This window comes from Rhinichthys klamathensis, unplaced genomic scaffold (assembly GCF_029890125.1).
Source record: "Rhinichthys klamathensis goyatoka isolate OS25496 unplaced genomic scaffold, OSU_Roscu_1.1 h1tg000693l_1, whole genome shotgun sequence".
NCBI lineage: Eukaryota > Metazoa > Chordata > Actinopteri > Cypriniformes > Leuciscidae > Rhinichthys > Rhinichthys klamathensis.
In genome coordinates, this window is record NW_026607120.1 from 160,945 (window position 1) to 177,135 (window position 16,191).

General features: G+C 39.0%; 1 protein-coding gene and 1 long non-coding RNA gene across 2 annotated transcripts in view; both read left to right on the forward strand.

The window, feature by feature from the left end:
• LOC130076826 (uncharacterized) overlaps positions 1-16,191 on the forward strand; it is a 60,231-nt gene that overhangs the window by 27,426 nt on the left and 16,614 nt on the right. The gene's annotated exons all lie outside the window — the stretch shown is intronic.
• On the forward strand, positions 14,103-15,638 carry LOC130076828 (uncharacterized). Its single transcript, XR_008805691.1, has 3 exons — positions 14,103-14,204; positions 15,262-15,294; positions 15,399-15,638. It is a non-coding gene; the product is annotated as an uncharacterized LOC130076828 (long non-coding RNA).

Genomic DNA, 16,191 nt, shown 5'->3' on the forward strand with positions numbered 1-16,191 from the left:
GCTCTATGAGGTTTCTTTTTAATTATAGTTGTCATTTCAGAAGTGCAGTATATTCTGCTGAGTAGCGGGGAGGATTCCGTTGCTGGGGTAACCTGTAATTCGCTCGTTCATCACGGAGCGCTGCTGTTTTGCTGTTGTCTCAACGAGAGATTAAAACGAAAGGATTTGCGTCAATTTTAGTATTCTACTCTGGCTGCGGCCTAATAAGAAACTGTTACTGCTTGTACATGCGGGTTGACTGAAGGAATATCGCCGCCCTGCAGTTTTAGAGTTTGTGTTTGTCTGTAGCCCGTGTGTGTGTGTGTGTGTGTGTGTGTGTGCGTGTCTGTGCCGTGGGCGTGAGTGCCTGCGTGCATGTATGTTTACAAGGAGAGTGTGGTGTGAGTTTGGTAGTTGTATTGTTTCTTTCTAATGCTTATTGTTTAGTTAATTTATTTTGTACCTGTTTCCATTGTGAATTGTGTATTTAATTATTTTCTGCATGTTCTGTTTTTTGTTCATTAGGAATTGAGTGTCTAAAAGCAAAGGGGCGGGGCTTGACTTGTGGTGTGCTGTGCATGTGCACTAGTGTGTGAAGGTGATACTGATTTGGTTTCTTTTGTGTATTTCTTGTGCTACTTTTTCGAGTGATGTGGTGCTCCTCGAGTCTCCCCCTGCTGGCCACACTCAGTCCTTTCTGTCTGATTATTTTGCCATTTTGACTATTTCTTTTGTATTTATTTATGAAGTTTGTTAGTCAGCGCTGTAGTATTCTTGTGAACATTGTCCTTGTGTCTTTGTCTTGAATTATTTATTACATTTGTGTCTGTTTAATAAAAAAAAAAGTAATTTATTCATCCACGTCTCTTGTCCTATCACTTGGGAAAAATCTGTCCAGCCTATATATATACTAGGTTGGTATTCCTGGGTTGAGAATTCCCAGGTGGTGTAGTCATATTAGACCTATAGCAATTTGCCTCGGATTGCCACAGTTACTTACACTGTGTATCTGATATGAATAAAACACGTCGCCAAATATATTTGAATGGATTGTTATTGCTGCTTCCATAGACACCATTGTGTATTTTACAAACTATAAATGTATTGTTTTGCTATAAATCATATCTATTTAAATGTCTGAAACCTAAAATAAACATGTGGTTAAAAACACTGAATAGTTGTGATATGACAACCGCTGAGCGAGTCCGTCTTTGAGTGTACACTATTTTTTCCCCGGCCTTAATTTGAGACCGGCCTTTATTTGTCCGCGTTGACCACGCCCCCGGCCACTATCAGAGGCCCGGCGTTTATTTGAATACCGGTCTTTATTTGAGGAATTAGGCTACGGTATTTACGAATGTTTCATGAATAAAAACCCATTACATGCATGCTTTTGTTAGCTTAGGGTCTTCTGAATCCATAGATACCAAACACAGTGCTCCATCTCCATTACATATGGTTTATAAGCCCAAATGTAAAAATAGAGAAAACGGACCAAAAATGGCTTAGTCCCCAGAGGGTTAAGCACTTCACCTTAACAGGCAAAATGGGAAGAATTCCATTGCAGTGGCCAGCCCCTGTAAGACAAGCGGAGGATGTTGTACAGCTGTCAGAAGTATTTGACTGCTCAGTAATTTTCTGCTCACCATCCTTCTGATCCTTTTGAGTAACCCTTTCCTTCTCTCCTATGTGCAAAACACTGGGGTGCATTCGGATGCACTTGTTGCAAATGATGCGCCTGTCGCAATTCTTACTCAAGTGTCCTGTGCACAAGCAACTGAAACACAGACCTTTCTCCTTTAGATAGTCCAGTTTCTCCCTGCGTGTCTTTTTTTCCCAGTTTAAAACATTGTTCCAAAACATGATTACCAGCAGCACAATACAGGCAGGAAATAGAATCAGTCTTGGTAAAGGATGTCACTTTGTTCTGAGCCTTTTCCGTCTTGTTACTATCCGGTTTGCTGTATCCATCCTCAATGACCACCTGTGTTGCAAAGCTGTTTCTTCCCAACTGAGGTTTTACCTCTGACTTGCTTGCTTTAGTAGCTCTCTTGATAATAGGTAAAGTGTCCTGTATGTCACCAAAGACTGGATCTGAAGTGATTCTGACCTGGCGCTCGATGTACTGCACAATGTCTGAGAATCGTGCTCTTCGACCAGTTTTCTCCAGTATCTCACATGCCCTTGCTCTCCACTTGTCTCTGAGTTTATACGGAAGCTTCTGACTCAGAATCTTTATGTTTGCTGGCATGTTAAGTTCCTCCAAGCACTGATCCATAGTATAAAAACTCAAGGGCGGATCTAATCCGTGGGGAATTTGCATATCATAATTAATAGACCAATTTCCAGCCGACGTCACAGTTACGTCACGGCGCTAGCTGGTGGCAGAACAAAGTGAAAACTGGAGGCGGCAAATACAAACCAGCACAGATTCGGCTACAAAATAAGGATCTTAAATTATTCTTCTTATTATTAAATGTCATCTTGTTGTGTTGTTGGGTGCAAGAATCAATGAAAAAGGAATATGCTTTATCTGCAATTTTTTATTTCTAGAAAATATTCACCTCATTAAAATTGCATTGCCCCCCCTGGTGGCTGAAACCCGTTTAAATTTTTTTTTGCATTGTAAAAAAATATATATATTATAAATATTTTAAAAAACACAAAACAACTAAATGGTGGTAGGTAATACACATCTGATTTTATATACTGCTTTAGTAAAAAAAAAACTGCAATGGAAACAGGTTTTGCGCATTTACAGTCAGCTGACTTAGAGAAGACGCGGGGATAATAATAATAATTATCATCATTATTATAACATTTATTAGGCTACATATGTAGAATTCGTCACATATCATTCATAATACAGGGCTAAGATGATCACAAATAGGCTAAACAAGATTTTGACGCATATCCAAGTGTGTGTGCGGAATGTGGAGTGCGCACTGGATGGCACGGAGGCGCGGGGCGCGGGTGCGAACACTTGCATTTTCCTATCAACAGTGGAAACAACTTAAAATAGGCTAGCCTACTCTATCATTTCTGGTCAGAAAATAATAATGCATTATTCGCAACTACTTTTATTTGTGTACACTCACAATAACAAGAAAACGTTGTGCTTTTGTAAAATAAAACAATCAGGCGCGCTTCATGGTCTCCGTGAACTGAAGCGCTATAACTGAAACAAAATAGCCTAAGCTAAAGCTTGAAATGTCCACTTTAAAACGAACAAATTCGAATCGAAAGCTAATACCTTCTGATTATGTAATCCGTATGAGAGGTGCATTTCTCTCTAAAGGTGCATCCTTACAGCGGAGATGGAGATATGTTTTAGCCGACACTGATTTTTTATTAATAAACAATTAAAATGCCTTGTTATTTTTTCAGACACATTTATTAATTATTATAGCCTATAACTCACCTATAAATCCCCTTTCTGTAGCCTGTGGTTATCTTCTCATTCAGCACTACGGGAAAAATATAATTTCCAGGTTCTAATTTGGCCTTAGAAAACCAGTTAAATCTACTTTTTTTTTTTCATATTAATTTGTCAATATTTTAAATGTTTAATAAAGGGGCAAAAAGTCATAAACAAAAATCTGAAAATTCGTCCATATTAATTATTTTGCGCAGCATTTGGTGTGTAGCAGTTAAAATTAAAATTTTGGTGTTCGACTTTGCGTTTTAAAAATACAACCGTTTATTTTTCGTTTTGCAATTACGGGTTAAATAAGGAAAAACTAATGGACACAAAAGTACACTGACCGTTTGGACATAATACGAGACAGAGTTCTTTATTAAATTCATAAAAGAAACAATAATTACAGGAATACTGGATTCTAAACCTCAAAGAAATGCCACAATCAAGACCTCGGAGCAGAAATGAGGGAGAAACAGCCAGGAACTCTTAGGCTATAGGCTATGTGCCGTTCGCAGTATAAGGGTCTGCCATTAATGCTTGGATAACACCACGTCTCCTTCCATTAATAATAATAATGTCTAGTGCGGTGGCTGTGATAGACTTTAGCCTAGGCTTTAAACCTACCATCCGTTTACCATGATTTTTGGAATGACTTATCGCGAGAGGAAAAAAATACATTTTAGTCGCATAACATCGGTTAATTAATGGAAACGCCGTCAATTCGCAATAGTTTTTTTATGGACATTTAGAAAAAGTCGCAAAGGTTTTGCGCAAATCTGTAATGGAAACGCGCCTAATGATTACTACATGAATGAATGAATGCTACAATGATTTTTTTTTGCCCCCCCCTGGCTCGAATGTCAAACTCCGCCTATGGTCTGGCTGCGTGAGCTGAGTCCTTTGTGTGTGAGGAAGCGTCACGTGGGCTGCTTGGCGCGTGTGTTGAACGGAGGTTCAAAGTCTTTGGGGTAACATTACCAAAGGGAAATAGTTCGGCTAAGTTCGTTTCACTTCGTGGAAGTGAACTGAGTCAACTACGGAAAACAAAACTTTGACTAACAAAAAAGAAATAAAGATCTCTACGGGGAAATCACGTGGAGTTAACGTTACATCTTTGCATGGCTGGTGAAGAAGCGCGTGCGTCTCTCGGTCCGGCGCATCACGCGGTCACGTGCGCGTGTTTCTCCTTCAAAGCGAGCGCGCGCTCGTTTAAAGGTCCCTTGTAGATGGATTTGCTAAAGAGATATGTCACGCGGTTTTCTTTTCACTCGTCGATTGGAATAAACACGGAGACTTATCTAAAACTGAAAAACACAAACGAAACTAGAAACAAATAAAAAGAAAGCCGAAGAGCTCGCCCGGAGGCGAGACGTTACATTATAACATGAGGACAAGGGAGGAAGAGAGCGAGCGGAGGTGGGAAGCGTCATTTATCACTTTTGGAGAAATCCAGCCTCTTCCTGTCGGCTTGGCCAATTAGAGGGTTGGAATTCCCAGGCGGGACTTTGGTTTTTATTGCTCTTTGTCTCAGAGAGAGACATTTGAAACCCTAATTTCGTCGGGTGTTTAAGAGCAGAATCTTCACAATTATTATAGTCCTATGTGTCACAAAGTTTTAGCAAGATGTGATATACATGGCTAAATGGGAAACGAAGATTGGAGCTCAGAGAATCCAAACCTGCCTCACATGGAGTTGGTTACTCACAGTTTGCAAAGTTTGAAACCTTATCCCATTAGAGTTTCCCAACAACATAGATCAAACACATAAGACAAATCGTAAGATGAGATTGGATACATTGTTCGTACAATTCTCAAGGGGATCGACAGTTATATGTAAAATGCATAATGATAAAGTCACAGTTATTCCACTGTAACCTGGACAAATAAACAAACACACATAAAAACACATTGAATATATCTGGTTAAATGTCTTTTACGGAAAAGGAGTTTCTTTTCGCTTTAGAATCCACTTCCTTTGGGAAATTCCGATCAGTCATAAAATATCTTGTAAGCGGACACCACGCTCTGTCCTGAGTGTGGTCTTCACTGGTGGGGGATGTGTGTGTGTGTGTGTTTGGGTTAATTTACATTCAGAGATTTTGGGTCTTTAACAGGATGTATTTAGTTATTCAGATTCACCCTCGCCCAGTCCCTACAATAGCGTCGGAACACTCACAGAGGAAGAGTCCATAAGCTTTGAGCGCTTTGGGGTCCTCAGCTTTGATACTTGGCCATCCTGTGACCTTTTCCATGTAGGCTTCTGTTATCTTAAACTCATTTCCAAAGTGCTCCTTGAGAAATTTTTTAGCAACAACTGCAGATCCTTTATCTGCAGTCATATGAAGGCAGCGCCGCACAATATCCCTTGGCTGCCCCCTAGTAAATTGCTCAAGATAGTACAAACAGTCTCCTTTACAGCTGGTCTTTGCCTCCACGCAGTGTTCAAACACGTGTTGAACCTTAGAGGATCTCCATCATAAATTGGAATTTCTCGGTGCGGCAGCAGTTGTAAAGTTTGCATTTTAACAAGAAGAGCTGTTATGCCATTCTCTTGTTGCAGCAAATTGTATAGACCTGCTGTCTGATGTTGGCCTTGCAGGGGTTGAAACACTTGTTGGCCTAGAGTGGGTTGAAAGCTTTGAATAATAGTTGGCTTTGGCAAGATAGATGGCTTGGCTAATGGTGAAGCATTGCTTTGTAGTGGTAGAGATGCATGTCGCTGTGAGGGCAGAGGCACAAATACTGATGCCTGTGGATTGAGAGAGGTGGGCGGGAGCTTAGATCTAGCCCCTTTCCTGATATAGGAAGCCATTCCATCAGATTACCCTGAATGGACGCTACTACCGACCTGTAGCACTGCTAGCTTAGCAGAAGTGGCAGCTATCTCAATGTCAGCTCAAGCTGCTCCTTTCTCCTCAAGATGAGCTCCTGCTCCTCCAATGCATGCTTGTCCTTTAAAGCAGCAGCTCGAGCCAAGAGCGCGGCGGCCTGTTCCGCCCTCGCCCTGCGTCTGGCTGAAGAAATGGAGGATCTGCTACTGGACGATCCGCTACTTGAGCCACGGTGCTTTGACTGCACGTTTGAAATGGTGTCTTGAGGTTGAATCTGATCCTCCTCTTCCTCATCCTTTCCACCAGCAGTTCTTCTTCCATTGCTGGCATCAATCTCATTTCTATTTTCAGCATTGACATCAACAGTTTGAGTTTCAATTTTAACCAGCAAATCATCATGATCATCATCCACTTTAGTAACTGAACAAGCTTTAGTGTCATACAACCATTGATTTGTGCCCACAAAAAACTAATTAAAACTCAACATTTTAGCTTGGTACCATATTTCATGTTTGTTTGCTTCATCAGCAGGCAATAAACCCAATAAAGATGTATGTACATCCTGTATTTCGTCACACAACTTATTGAACGTGTTAAATTAATTTTCAACCTCACTTACATGCTCTTTATCACTAGATTTTTTTGCGTTCGACAGTTTACTAAATTTAGACTTTCTTTCCTTTTCTAAAGTGCTTATTTTTCCAACAAACCTTTGGGTGTTAATTTAACCACACGTTTTTCAGTTACAGATTTTACCCCTACACCCACACAAAGTTCAGTCTCAAGGCCAAGCTGGCCTTTTTCCTTTTCGGCCATAATGACCACACAAAGCGAATTGGCTTATTAATCAATAAGCCCGCAAAATAGCTTTGTGTTGTGCAACAATCTAGATGCACAAAGTTATTTTAGACGGTTGCGAGTTGCTACCAATACATTGGTTTTACGTGAATGTGTGCACACAAATTACCATGGCCATTCATAATATCAGCGCTGATCACCACGTACCCCAATAGAGCGTTGGCCGGCTTGATGAATGGTGTCCCGATGTGATGATGCTGGTATTCCGTTGACCCTTTAGCTCGCTCCGGTGCAGCTCCTTTCAGCAATCGGCAACTCCAAACATTTGCCCACCTCCCATCCGTGGTTTCCAAACGAACACCGTTAAATCCACAATATAACAGGTCCGCATCCTCACGATGAACGATTATCCAAATTGAAGCAGTTTTCGGCCTAAATTACTGACTAAGTCCTAAACGAAGTCTAGTACTGGTTGCTAATACAGCGGATTAAGTTTAGACGTGTGCCCGTTTTGCCTCACACAAATCAAACGGAGAGTTCAGTAATGTTACTATTATCTAGCAAGTTTATTTTTCCTCCATATATAATACATCTTAGTAATAATCTTAACTCATAATAAATGTAACCAAAACAACAAACCCTATTGCTCACGACAAAGGCAAGACACTAGGCACAGTCGAAAACTGTTTGCTTCTCAAATCAGCAACACCTGGGTCTGGGTTTCCTCCAAGTTAAATGACCTACCCGGGCTGAGCCGAGATCAGCTGAGCCACAAAGCACATACAGCCCCCTAGTGGCACCGGAACATCAGTATTTGCAAATGTGCGCCATTGCAAGTGATTCCAAGATGGCGCCAGTGTGGTCGGCAAGCCGTCATCTGTTGTCTATGTCCTCTTTATTGAGTTTATTCGTCTTGTTTGTGTGTTTGTCTGCACAAAAAATGACCACAGCGCTTGTTTATGATCGTTCGTTCCTTCTCAATATACAAAGGACTGTTGAAATTTTCTCAGACCCGAATTACGGGGGGTATAAGATTCCTGATCCACCTTTTTCAACCTTCTTGCCATCTGAAATATGTCGATTACCGCTCTGCGAACACCACCAGAGGAAGAAACGGTATAGACGACGGGGAACACGTGGCGGTGTGTTGGTACGCGTGAGGAGGCACCTCCGCGCCTCATGCGTGCAGGCCCGATTCACACGGATCTTGTGGGTCTGGCTTCCAGCTGTGACCATGGCCGGATTTTGTATTCTTTTAAAGGGTCATGAAACCCCCCTCTATCAGCTCAAGTCTAGCTCATAATCTTTTTGAAAAATGCAACTTAAATGGGCGTGGATGGCTTTGAGAAGAAGGGAGGGAGTGGGTGTGGCACGGCAGGGGAGAGGGGGAACTGTCATCAGCCAGCAGTGTTGCCAGATGTACGATAATTATCGTATTTGTACAATAATTTTGACCTCTGTACAATGTACGATCAATAATGAACAATAATCTCAGAGTTTTCAGTCGTTCGTCCAAACACACATCCTACCGCTTCTCTCTCTAAACCCCGAATCATTTCGCAGGCTCGCCTGCCTGCACGTACACACACACACAACACGGTGTCGCCCTGCCCGCACGTCAACACTACACATTCACAAGTCTCCCGCATTAAGCATACAATTGATATATTATCGAAATATCTAAAATGTTCATAACGACCGCTTATTTAACAAAAGGCAAGTAAAATGACCAGGGTTACATTTTAGACACACTCTGAAGGGATAGAAAAGTCCTCAGGACTTGGTACCGCATTACTCACAAGACGTAACTTGCATTGGTCATCGACAAGGCCGAAGTCCACCATTCTCCAATTCTCGAAGCTCTCTCGGGTAAAATGTTTGCGGCACTTGCGTCCCATGATGGTCTCTCTCCTTTACTAAGCGATATCACAGTTTGACATGTCTGTGGAAAGATCCACGTGGTGTCATGAATAATTAAGAGACCGTGTCTTCTCATAGGATATAAAAACTCAGTCTCATTAATAATTATGAGAGACCGATGAGTCATCAACGCACTACACTGTGCACTGCCACGTCACAGCCTGCGATGAAGATTTTAAACCCGGAAGACGAAAATAGCTGGAAAAAACTAAAATTTAACCATTTTCGCCCTACTATTAAATCTAACAGATGCTAACATTGTCTTCAATGTTGTTCAACACACATACCTCTGTTAAAATCTCAGAAAATTTGGTTTAGGGTTTCATGACCCTTTAAGCACTGTCCCGACTTTGCCTACCCAGATCAACTACGATCAGTGCCATCGTCAAGGAGGTCATCTAGATTACGCGTTTGCAGAAGAGGAGCAAATCTCTGCAACCTTCGTTCATTGGAATATTCCTGGTTGCTGCAGCATCAACACAATTTTAAAGCACGCTACCATCAAACCACACATCAGGAAACAGACTGCAATGAAGTGAAGATGGCGTTACTAAATGTAAGATCGATCTCAAACAAGACATTCACAATTAATGAACATATTCTATCTCTTGGGCTTGACTTTTTATTTATGACTGAGACGTGGCTAAATGCCGGTGAACTTGGTCCACTCACTGAAGTTTGTCCTAAAGACTTTACATTTTTTAATACAATACGGTCAGCCGGTCGTGGTGGGGGCCTAGCTACTATTTATAGAGAGAAATTCAAATGCTGTCTATCTGCCACAGAACTGTTTTCCAGTTTTGAGGCACAGCTATTTAAGAAGGATGGCTGTAATTCAATTTTATGTATTAGTTTACAGACCCCGAAAGTATAATAAGGATTTTATAAGTGAATTTTCCGATTTTTTTATCTTCTGTTGTGCCAAATGCAGATAGGATTTTGATACTGGGCGATTTTAATATACATGTTTGTTGTCCTTCCAAACCTATGGTTAAAGAATTCTTGCAAACTATTGACACTTTTAATCTTACACAGTCTGTTCTTGGTCCTACTCATAAACAAGGGCACACACTTGATTTGATCTTATCATATGGCTTTTCAGTCAGCAACGTAGTTATCAAAGAATTTTTCCTGTCTGATCATAAGATTATTTCTTTTAATATAGATGTTCCTAGTCTGGAACCACCTTATGTGCCGGTAGCCCAGTTTGCTCGTTCTTTTAACTCATCTACATCTGAAAAATTCCTGGATGCCTTTATAAGTTCCCCAAAAACTCATGAAATTGAGTCAAACTGTCTTGGAGCAAAGCCAGATGAGTTAGTGAATATGTTCAATATGTTATGTTCAAACACACTGGACGTTGTTGCCCCGTTTAAATTGAAGAGAACTAGAAGTTGTGCTCACCCTTGGTTTAATGATGCTATAGGGTTATTAGACAGAAATGGAGAAAAGCAGAAAGGAAGTGGAAGAGGGACAAACTACAAATATCTTATGAATGCGTAAGAGACTGTATGATTCAATATCAAAAAGTTGTTAAGTTTGCAAAAGCAAAATACTTTTCAGAGCTCATCGCTAAAAATGCACACAGCCCAAAAATACGATTTAATTCTATAAATAATGTGCTGAATCCGATTTCTAATTTATATCCTGATCCCTCTCCTACGGCCTGTGAAAACTTCCTTAAGTTCTTCTGCCAAAAAATTGATGTTATAAGATCATGCTTTTCGGACTCTTCTTTGGACCTACCTCAGTCTACATCGTCACAGATTTTAACAAATTTATCAGAGTTTTCTCCAGTGTCTCATAGTCATTTGCAACACATTTTTCGACAAATGGAGTTAACCTTTTGCTCACTGGATGTTGTTTATTCTCGTCTTATATCAGATATACTTGATTCTATTAGTCCTAGCCTATTGTCAATAATCAATAGTAGTTTAGTCAGTGGGATAGTTCCATCTTATTTTAAACATGCCATTGTGCAGCCGCTGCTCAAAAAACCAAACTTGGATCCAACAGCTTTGAATAACTATCGCCCCATCTCTAAATTAACATTTTTTTCAAAAGTTTTGGAGAAGGTTGTGTTTAATCAGCTTTCTTCCTACTTACAGGAAAATGGTGTTTTGGATAAATATCAGTCTGGTTTCAGATCACAACACAGTACAGAGTCTGTACTGCTTAAAGTTTTAAATGACTTATTTCTGATTGTCGACTCTGGTAAATGTGCTGTTTTAATTCTGCTGGATCTTAGCGTGGCATTTGACACTCTCGATCATGGTATTCTTTTAATTCGTTTACAGCAAATTGGAATCCAAGTTTGTGTTTTGAATTGGTTTGCTTCATATTTAAAGGATCGAACCTTCTCAGTAGAGACGGGCAATTATTTACCACCTCGTGCACCAGTTTCATATGGGGTTCCGCAGGGCTCGATCCTGGGTCCTGTTTTATTTTCCTTATACATGCTTCCGCTGTATACTATTTTTACCAAGTATAATGTATCATACCACTGCTACGCAGATGATACTCAGTGTTATGTTCCTTTACATCCAAAGGATGATTCTAGCTTGCAGTGTTTGTTTGATTGTTTGAGGGACATTAAACAGTGGATGTCTGCCAACTTCCTTCAGTTAAATGATTCCAAGACGGAAGTCTTGATTTTTGGCTCATCAAAGTTTACAGAGGTTGTCGCCAGTAAATTGGGACCTTTATCTGGCAATATCCATACACATGTTCGAAATCTGGGTGTGATTTTTGACTCTGCTTTGACTTTTGATAAACAGATCAATGGTGTGGTCAGAAGTTGCTTTTATCAGTTAAAGAATATTGCGAAAATTAAGGCATTTTTATCACCCAGAGACATGGAGTCTGTGATACATGCTTTTATTTCATCGAGATTAGACTACTGCAATGTACTATATTTGGGTGTCTCACAGTCCCTTCTGTCACGTCTTCAACTGGTCCAAAATGCTGCTGCTAGATTGCTAAGAGGAACAAGGAAAAGAGAACATATTTCGCCAGTATTGTTCTCTCTCCATTGGCTTCCAGTTAAACATCGTATTGAGTTCAAAACACTGTTGTTTGTTTATAAGGGATTGCATGGACTGGGTCCTTCATACATCTCTGATCTCCTTTTAGCCCACCATAATGTTTTTAGAAATCTCAGGTCTACCAGTAGTCTACAGCTGACTGTTCCGAGGACACGTCTAAAATTAAAAGGAGATCGTGCCTTTTCAGTGGCCGCTCCACAGCTTTGGAACAATCTGCCATCTTATATAAAGACTGCTCCTACATACATTGATTTTAAATCGTTGCTTAAAACCCACTTATTTACTGCTGCTTATGGTCACAAGCGCTGTAGTGGTATTGTATTGTTTTGTGCATTGTTTATCTGTTGTTTTCTGTTTTTATGGATACCTGTTTACACTTGTACAGCACTTTGGCCAACAGCTGTTGTTTTTAAATGTGCTCTATAAATAAATATGACTGACTGACTGACTGACAGGACAAAATGACATAAAATAGTACAAAATGAATATGGCTCATACAATTACATTTACTTAATATTGTGTGTAATTTAAACACCGATTTCTGCGTTAAATTCTTTTTGTTCAAAATGAAGTTGTATCAATGCAATTGTCTTAATAACTTTGGAAATTAGATAGTGGATTTCTAGTTCATGCTTTGCATAGGATTGGATAAGGAGAATAAATGTTTTTAAGTGTTATTTTATTTGTTTTTAGTGAAGGGGAAGACATGTTAGTGTTTATTGCTGTTATGTTTGACATTTAAAAGAGTTTCTGAAGTTTTTGTGTTTTGATGAAGTGTATAATGTGCATGAAGGTAAACACGTTTTACACTACAAGCAATGAATGTGCTAATGCAGTTATAAGTAACATCTTACTTGTTCATTCAATTTGCATGCTAAATCAGTTACATTTGTCATGTGCTGCCTATGATAGCTGTGTATTTTAAATAAAATAGATACGATTAAGGTGTTCCAGTAGTTGAAACAACTTAATCAAGTAATCAACTTAAAACAAATTATGTTCATGCTACACATTATTAAGTTCCTCTAATTCAATGTTGTTTGTTGGTTGAACATAATTTCATTAGAAGTTGTCATACTAAAAATAAAAAATAAAACTGATGCAAACTGTTGTTGTTGTTGTTGTTGTTTTTTAGCCAACACATTATTTTTAGAGTGTGGTCGGAATCTCCCAAAGAGAGACTTTCAGGAAAGATACTAGGTCCGAGAACCACACTGGAACTGGCCAAAAAGGAGCAACTAGCAACTAAGGGAACTCCATTTTGCCCGACTCTGGCCAGAACTCCCGGGAGCTAAGGGATTGAGGAAAAGGCGTACAAATGTAGCCTCGGCCACGTTTGTACCATGGAATCCAGTCCTAGTGTAGCTGGAGGTATGAAAGAAAACAGTGGGTCGACTCCTCTGTGGTGAACAGATCCACTTCCTCTCCGCTGAACCTCCAGGTGCAGTCTCCAATCCCTGGGCCTCAGCACCTGCCTCGACAGATTGTCTTCTCCCACATTCAAATGCCCTGGAGTATAAACTTCTCTAAGTGATAGCAGTCTGCCTTGAGCCCAGAGTATAACAACAGCATCATCAGCCTGAACAGGGAGCGCAAACCTGGTGATTTAAGTAGAAGACAACTGATATAGTGTCTGTCAGCATTAACACTCTCAGATCTGGGAGCTAAAAATGTCTCATGTTGGTGGCTGCCGCAGCATCAAGTTTCACTCAAAAGGAAACTCAAGTTAGTTCAGTTTCGCAAACCATTTCCTGAACTGAAAATTAGCTAATCGTGCAAACCAGACTAATCTAAAAATAATATTTGGGTTTCTAAACATGCCTTAATCTATTGATTCAAGATAACCTAAAATGGGTTTATTAGAGCTGTTTAAACCATGTACAAACAGAAGATCTTTAAAAAAAAAAAAAACATGATTTCTTTCTCATGAGTTAGATTTTTAGGACATTTGTTCATAAAAAAAAAAAGAATAGTGCTAGATAGTACAGTATCTCTCTGCATAAACATTTTGTTTAAAATTCATGTTGTTTTCTGTGACAGGCAGATTTTGGAATATTGCACCGCCCATTAACATTTACTGTCTAGTTGTTTCTTCAAACTCTTCAGAGTGCATAGTTGTATCCGAGGCACTGAAAAGAAGAATCATGCCACTTAAACCTTTTAAAATCTTAATATTGATGTTTGGATTTTGTTCCCGATTCTATGCTATCGGTGAGTCTCACTTTAACCAATTGATCATCAAAATATCATGTCAAAATATTTAAACTCTTCTCTCTTTTGCTGTGTTCTTTTTAATCTACACAACATACACTAATTAGAAATTGATAAATTATGGAATGATTTAATAATGTTCAAATTATTTAAAACATTAACACTAATACAGTACAGTAATCTGTAGGTTTCATAATCTCCATTAATAAAATTCGAATTAAATATCTTTAAAGATAACGGTTTAATTCAAAATAAATGAACTAAAGTAAAAGATAAGAACAATATTAGTCCAGAAATGTCACTCAAACACTCTCACAGGCACATAAATCTACTGGAGTTGAACATCACATGACAGCATTAAGATACTTAACCCTTAATCAGTGTTTTGGGTACCAGGGGACCCCACTGGACTTTTAATTTGGTTGTTCTAAAGGTGTGTACATTTTTTTTTTTTTTACCATTTAAGGTGTTTGGGGTCAAAATGACCCCACATTGAAAATGAATGGGAAAATAACAAAAATGGCCTTTTTTCATTTTGTTTGTCAAAAAAAATAAAAGTAAATCCATTATAAATCTGAATAACTGGTCCTAGAGCATAAAGACAAAGTGGAACGAACTTTCTATCTCATACACACGCAAACAAACACAAACACACACATGAATGTGACTGCAACAGAGAGCATTTTTATAGAAATTGGCAAAAAATCTAAAATCAACTAAACTGGCATAAATCTGAAAAATTTCACAAATGCAACATGGAACAAGCATGCTATCAGACCCCAAACACTAAAATCGTTATCCTTTTTGAACACTGATTAAGGGCTAAACATGCTGTGTGTCAACGTCAGTGATCAACAACCTGACAATCCAAAAAAATATATATATTTATAAAGCATACAGTAGCTATACACCTATCTTTGTTCAAATGTTTTGAAAACACTGGTGAGAACACATATTCTATTTATGGAAAGTCCTCAGATGATGTATAGTATGTGGGTTTTGTCTTGCAAGGTTTATTATAAGTAATTGTTGTAATAGTAATTTTCATTCTACTCAGAATATCCACCAATTCAAACTGCCCAAAAGGAAGGTTAGTAGATAGCAAAAATATTTTAAAAGTAACAGTAAATGTAGTTATAAATGTAAGAAAGATATACAACATTTCTCACAATCGGTTCTAATACTCTTCCAAAGTTCTGCGTGGCGTTGATGTGTCTTTGCGATGCGAGGTCTCTTTCCTGTCTGAATCCTCAACATTGCAGTGGGAGAGAGATGGAGAACAAACATCCAACACCACTCTACTGTACAACAACTCTGCCTACATCATCTTACACACCGTTGATGAACACAATCAGGGCAAATATTACTGTAGATTGATGGAAGATGGAAGAGTAGCAACGGTTAGGATTCACACGCTTAATCTCAGTTCAAGTAAGTATATTTTATATTAAATCTGTGGTGTATGCCTGAATAATAATGATCTAAAATATTTGACATTAAGAATACTGTAAGTTGAATATTGAATACTTATACAGTTGTGGCCAGAATTATTGGCACCCCTGGTGAATATGATCAAAGATGGCTGTAAAATAAATCTACATTGTTTATCCTTTTGATCTTTCACAAAAAAATCTAACCTTTCATTGAAGTAAAACAATTGAAACTGGGGTGTATTTCATGTTATGAAATAAATGCTTTTCTCTAAAATACGTTGGCCATAATAATTATTGGCCCCATTTTATTAAATACTTTTTGCAACCTCCTTTTGCCAAGATAACAGCTCTGAGTCTTCTCCTATAATGCCTGGTGAGTTTGGAGAACACCTGACAAGAGATCAGAGACCATTCCTCCATACAGAACCTCTCCAGATCCTTCAGATTCCCAGATCCATGTTGCTGCTTCTTCTCTTTAGTTCATCCCACTCATTTCTATAGGGTTATGGGAATTTGGCCTTTGTGTTTCCTCATATTTATACTCCTGTGAAACA